Here is a 6,804-nt window from a genome sequence, read left to right on the forward strand (position 1 = left end):
CACTGTAAAGACCCACCCGAACCTACTCATTGTTCTCAGAATCCTGGGCCAACTTGTATCTTTGCCCTCTTTTTAAAATACACGGCATGTGAAGTGTCATTGCTTCTGATATTTAGGTTATTACTGAGGATGGGGTTCCTTTTGACGAGAACACAACAATGGGACAAAGTAAAGCAGACAATAGCTGACTACAGGAAGGGAAATGCAGTGGGGAATGACTATGTATTCAAAGACCTATGGGAAGATAGGGTTGGGACTTAATTAGCCATAAATGTCTCTTCTGATTGGACACAGCATAATCTCCATCAGCCCAAGAAGGAACAACTGCAATTCTTTGGCTTATTTTTAAGGCTAGGAGACGGGGAGACCAATGCATGATAACATCAGTCATTTTCAGGCACAGATAAAAAATGCACTTGTACACATACAAAGAGGTTGATGTTTTTGATATTTTTTTTTCATCTGGCTGTGTGACATCCTGGATGCTAATACTTTGCTGTAAAAAAAAAAAATGGGGTCACCACTCAAAATAAAAAAAAATGAAAACACCTCAATCGCATGAATGTATTTGTATCTATGTTTAGGGTGATGCTCTACTGTGAAGTCTGTGATGTTATTTAGGGCTGAGCTATACCTGCAGGCTCTTCCATGCTCTTTACAGTGACAAGGCTTCTCTCCATGGTGGATCCTCTGATGCACAGTGAGATGGGCACTTCCACTGAAGGCTTTCCCACCCTCCTGCCATTTGACAGTTTCTGTCCAGTATGAACTCACTGACATTGTGTACAGGACTAACTTTCACTGAAGGCTTTCCCACACTCCTGGCATTTGAACAGTCTCTGTCCTATATGAACTCACTGGTGTTGAGTATGGGACGAACTTTCACTGAAGGGTTTCCCACAGTCTTTACAACTATAGTATTTCTCTCCAGTGTGGGTTTTCTTATGTTTTATAAACATTAAGCTCTGACCGAAGGTTTTACCACATTCCTTACTTTTGTAGGGTTATTCCACAGTGTGATTTCTGAGGAGTGGAGTCAGTACCAATTGGTCACTAAAGGCTCTTCTGCAGACACTACATATCGAAGGCTTTTCTCCAGTGTGAATTCTCTGATGTTGGTAGAGGTTTGACCTCTGACTGAAAACAATGTCTCATTCTTTACACACAGGGTTTCTCTCCAGTGTGGGTAAATTGATGGGTAATAAGGAAGAACTGTGACGGAAGGTTTCCCACACGCGCAGCACTCAGAGGGCTTTGTTCCAGTGTGACCCCACTGATGTTCATTATGGGATGAATTGGGACTAAAGCCTGTTGTAAAGAGAAGCTGCAGCTGCGGGCTGTGTACCGCCTTCCAGCTAGCTTATACCCTGAAATAACAACACACAAATTGTATTCATTTAAACACTGCCTAGCCCATTATATCTAGTCTCTTCTTTGCTAACTCTCTCTTGCTTTAATCCATATCTAATAATCTGTGTATCATCACAGGGTCGTGGCTTACCAGGATGATTCTAACCTACATCCATCTCAGGCCGGCTGGAGCTTCATGGCATCTGCCTGACTCTGCTTTCTTTCTCTCAGCATTCTGTTCTGTCTACTCCACCCACCTAAGGGCTGGCCTATCAAAAGGACAAGGCAGCTTTTTTATTTAATCAATGAAAGTAACATATAGACCTACTCCAAAAGCTCTTACCACATATGTTGTATTCATAACACTTCTCTCCAGTATGAATCTGTTGCTGTTGGTAAAGTCCATTATCTGAAGTAAAAGCCTTCCTATAGTCACGGCTTCTCTCTAGTATGGAGTCTATGATGTATGATAGAAAGAATCATGACTAAGTTTTTCTACACTCATAAAGCTTCTGATTGTAAATGAGGAGGTATTCTGAACTAAGGTTCTTTTATGCAGATTACATTCTTTCTTGTGAATAGTTTTGTATTTGGTAAAGTATATGAATGTATGAAAGTACAAACTTTCTACATTCATAAGTTTTCTCTCTAATGTCAGTTTTCTAATGTTGAGTGTAATGGCAATTAAAGCCTTCTCATGATTATATCCCATTTTTTTCTCTAAATTAAAGCCTTCTCATGATTATATTCCATTTTTTCTCTAAAATTAGCTATAGTAGCCATTTTCAATCTGTGGGTCTCAAATATTAGAAAACATATTTCTGATGGTCTCAGGAAGAACCCCAAGTCATAAACTTACTTCATTGTTGCCTCATAACTGTAATTTTATTAGTGAACAGTATCTCGGTTCCTAATGTTGAACATAAACTGAACAGTTGTTAAATGTTTTACCAACTCATTACAATGACTCACTTTTTTCATTTGTATTATCTTTATCTTCTTGAATATTCCTTGCTTGTAGGACAGAGTCTGGCTTCACATCAACATGTCTGCCAGACCCAGGACATGTGGCTTACTGTGTGCTACAGGTCTTTCTCATAAGCAAGTGTATGTAACTTGTTTCCAGAGTCTTGAGTTCCTTTCTCAAGAGTCGTCATGTCCCCCGGCCTCTGTGACACTAGAGATCTCTGCATAGGCCTCTTTCTTTCTCCACATCTTTCCCCTAGGATGATTTTCTTTTCCAGATAGTTCCTTCCTTGGTTTTGTCTCTCTTGTCTCCACATCAGAGATGGAATGTGGTAAGAATATTTCATACACCACCAAGAAATCACTAGTATGGAGAGGAGATAACAAGGCTCTCAATTTCATTAATCTCAAAAATAAGGCAGGCAGTCAAAAGATCATTTATTTAATATCTATTATAGCTGGATGGTGATGGTGCCTACCTTTAACCCCAGCCCTTGGGAGGCAGAGGCCCATAGGTCTCAAAGTTTGAGGCCAGCCTGGTCTACAGAGTGGGTTTCAGGACAGTCGAGATTACACAGAGTAACCTAGTCTCTTTAAAATTCTTTCAGTCTTTTTTACAGGCAAAACAAACAGCACATGTGTCTTCAAAAGTTGAGAACTATTTCTAAAGTAATCTCACTGTGGCTCTGGAAATCTTCCATAGTGCAGAAAAGTGCATAACAGACATGTTAGGAAGAACTAACCCACAAATGAAGGAACTGAACAACCTACAGTATTGTCTAACTAACACTTCTCAGGTCCCTTTATTTGACTGTTGATCACGAAATGCTACAAACCCTTTTCTCCCTGAAGCACCCCCTTCCATCAGGTCCACGCCATGAGTCAAACCTGGTTTGCTTCATTGTTCTGGCTACTCTGAGTATGTCTTTGCCTATGCTGAAAAAAAAATTAATTAAAAAAAATTATGTAACTTTCTTTTATTGCCCTCATTATTTAAAATTGCCAACTTAATTCTCTGAGACACTAGTTTTTATTTCCTATAGATTTATTCCTGGAATATTATATGTGAGGTATACATGTAATACTTCTCCTTTGGTAGTTTGTAACTATGTATATTCATCAGGGTTCCAGACTTCTCTGTAACTCTTTTCATGCTTAACCCTTTGTGGTAGTTTGAATGTGATTGGCCCCATAATCTCAGAGAATGGCACTATTAGGAGGTGTGGCCTTTTTTAAGTGGATGTGACCTAGGAGAAGTATGTCACCATAGGGGTGAGCTTTGAGGTCTCCCATGTTCAAGATATCACCCAGTGCCCCAGTCTACTTCCTGTTGCCTACATACTAGCATGTAACTGCTACCTCTCCTTGGCCTACAAGCCGCCATGTCTGTTCATGACGGTAATGAACTGAGCATCTGAACTGTAAATGAACCACCACAGTTAAATGTTTTCTCTGCAAGAGTTGCCGTGGTCCTGGTATCTCTTCACAGCAATAGACACCCTAACTAATACACTCAAGATATTCCTGATGACATTTACAGACTTCACATGAAGCCAAGCCAGTGGGGCAGCAGCCTCAGCAGGAATCAAGGAACTAAATGCACCCCCCTTATAGACTTGGTTTCTGCAGATATTTCATTGTAATAATGCAAAGATGATAAACACAACATTGAAAACAGAGACCTGGCAATTATGTTGTTTATTACTCTTTTACCTCAAACATCTACATAGAAAAATTCCTTCAATTTTACATCTGCAAAATTATTACAGTTCTCTCATCCTCTTAACATTTTCGAGAGCAGAAAGTAGATCTAATAGAGTTAGAGAGATGGCTCCGGGGTTAAGAGCTCTGAGGCTTTTTAAGGGGACCCAGGCTTAGTTCCCAGTATCTACACAGTGACTCACAACCATCCATGACTGCAGTTTCATGAGCCCTGACCTCCACAAACACCAGGCACACACGTGACACACATACATACATGCAGGCAAACACTGAAGCATAAAATAATAAATCTCTAGAAACTATAGAGAAAGCTATGATGAGGACAAAGTAAATGAAGGTAAGAGGAATAGCAAATGGTCTCACAAAAATATTGGGATGAGTCACAAATGCATCCGCTGGCCGGAGTTACCATTTTATAGAGGATGTATTTCTTCCTGGAGGTTCCGAACAAATAGAGGTAAATCATCAGGATATGACGGCAGTGAAGCTAAGTCTACAGAGCTCAACTTCATTTTCTACATGCCTGGGGGACTTTGGCAAGAAGCTCTAACTTAATCAGTCTTGTTCTTTCCTGGATGCACAGATAATTTTTAAAGTCTCTCCCTCCTGCATTTGCCTCCTTAGATTTACGACTCGTTCCCGCTGGGAGATGATCTCAGGTCTAAGAAATGAAATCTTACTCAGGGTGACGGCAAGTGTGAAAGATAAAGCATGCTGGGTGGTGGTGGTCCAGGAGACAGGTGGATCTCTGAGCAAGTCCCAGGCCTACACAGAGAAACTCTGGCTGAAAAGGAAAAAGAAAAAAAGCACCTTTCCACTCCTAGCCCCTCAGTGTCCCTGAATCGGCTAGAACTCAAGTTGTCCAGGCTGGCTAACCAGGGAGCCCCAGGGACCCACATCTCTTTACCTCTACTGTTCTACTGTACTGGAATTTTTTCCCCTTAATGTGAGCTTGGAGATTGAAACTCAGGTCCTCTGTAGGATGAACACCTTAACAATGGAGCTATCTCCAAACTCCCAAAATATAAAATTCTATATTCAGAGTTCTATGTTCTAGAATTTTAAAAGAACCTTACATTTTCCTTCTGTAGTCGATACTACTATTGCTAAATCAAGTTCATCTGTTTAATATTGGTTGAAAGGGAACAAATTCCAGGCACTGCTTTGGACACCATGGATACTCACTTTTTCTTTTCATTGTAATTTCTTTGTATTTTTAGGGAATCTGTGTTTTGTCTCTAGAAAAGAACCTCATGCATTTGGGGAGGTGTTGTTTGTTTTTAATGTTGCTATATTTAATTATACTATATGGTGTCTTTTTAAACTTTCTGTTTATTGTGTTTGTTAGAATACTATATTTTCTCTTTTTTGACTAACAATATAATCACATACTTAGTATGGATTCCCTCCCCCCCCCAAAAAAACCTCTCTCTGACTGTCACCATCCCTTCTCTTCCCCCTGTGAGACAGGGTCTTACCATGTAGCTCTGGCAGACCTGGAACTCAGAGATCCGCCTGCCTCTGCCTCTCCAAGTGCTAGGATTAAAGGCGTGTGCCACCACCCCAGCCTAAACCAACTCGTACTCGTCACTTTTGTGGCTGTCGCGTCACTTGCTAACTGCGCTCTCTGTGCCCTGCTGTCACGGGGTCAGGTAGGACTGGGTTCTTGCTGGGAACACTGTCAGGAATATTCCAGGTTCTGTGGATGGTGGAACCGAGAGCAACACCTTCTTGCTGGCTGTTGGTGCAATGCCATCTTCATGAGTAAGGGCAGGAGCCTTCGATACGGATCTCCCCGACTACTTGCTTCCATCAAAGACAGCAAGAGAAATCTCTCGGAATTGGAGTCTTCCGTCATCATTTTTGTGTTGTTTGTTTCCTATTGGTTTTTGTCATCTTTATTTTCCTACAATCCTTTACTCGCTACAGCACTCTGGCAGAGCTCAAAGCTGTGCTCACTCACAGTGCAGTTCTTGCAATTCAAAATTGTGATTGGCTTCAAGCTATAATCAGGCTTTTGATTCCGTCCTGTGAAAAGAATAATTCTGATATGTTTCTTTTTTTATTCTTTATCAATAAAAAGTTGGGAGTAAGATGTTGGGGAAAGAACCAGAATGATCAGTGAAGTGGTGGAGAAGCCACCAGTGACCTCCTATCTCTTCTGTTCCTCTATCCAAAAAGCTGAGATCTTCTCTAAGCCCTGCCTCTCTACCTGTTCTCAGTCCTCCAAAACCTCTATGGTTAATTTTGGTCAGCTAATGGCTAGCTCCACCCTCTGATTCAAAACAAACTTTATTGTCAGAATGCAACCAAACTATCAGACAACACAATTTTTTTTTTCGAGGCAGGGTTTCTCTGTGTAACTCGCTGAAACTTACTCTGTGGACCAGGCTGGCCTCAGTCTCACAGAGACCTACCTGCCTCTGCCAACTGAGTGCTAGAATTAAAGGCGTGGGCTACCACCGCCCAGCTCACACAACACAATTCTCAATGGAGTCTGTCTCTGAAGACAGGGAATGCTCAAATGAGCACCCAAGCCGTCCACTCTGAAGTTTGGTTGCCTTAGAACGAGAGGTTCTGAGAGTCGGAGTATACTGTTCCTGTCCACAGTCCGTTGGCAACCAAACAAATTCCGTTAGATTCCGTGTATCCTGAGGAATCCTTTTACCAAATGTCACTCATTCATTATTCCACTGAACATTCCATGTGGAGTTCAGGAGTAAAGTGGTCCTTCAGCCATAGGTCTCTATAAGTCTTCCATCTCCC

This window comes from Myodes glareolus, chromosome 9 (assembly GCF_982192425.1).
Source record: "Myodes glareolus chromosome 9, mMyoGla1.1, whole genome shotgun sequence".
NCBI lineage: Eukaryota > Metazoa > Chordata > Mammalia > Rodentia > Cricetidae > Myodes > Myodes glareolus.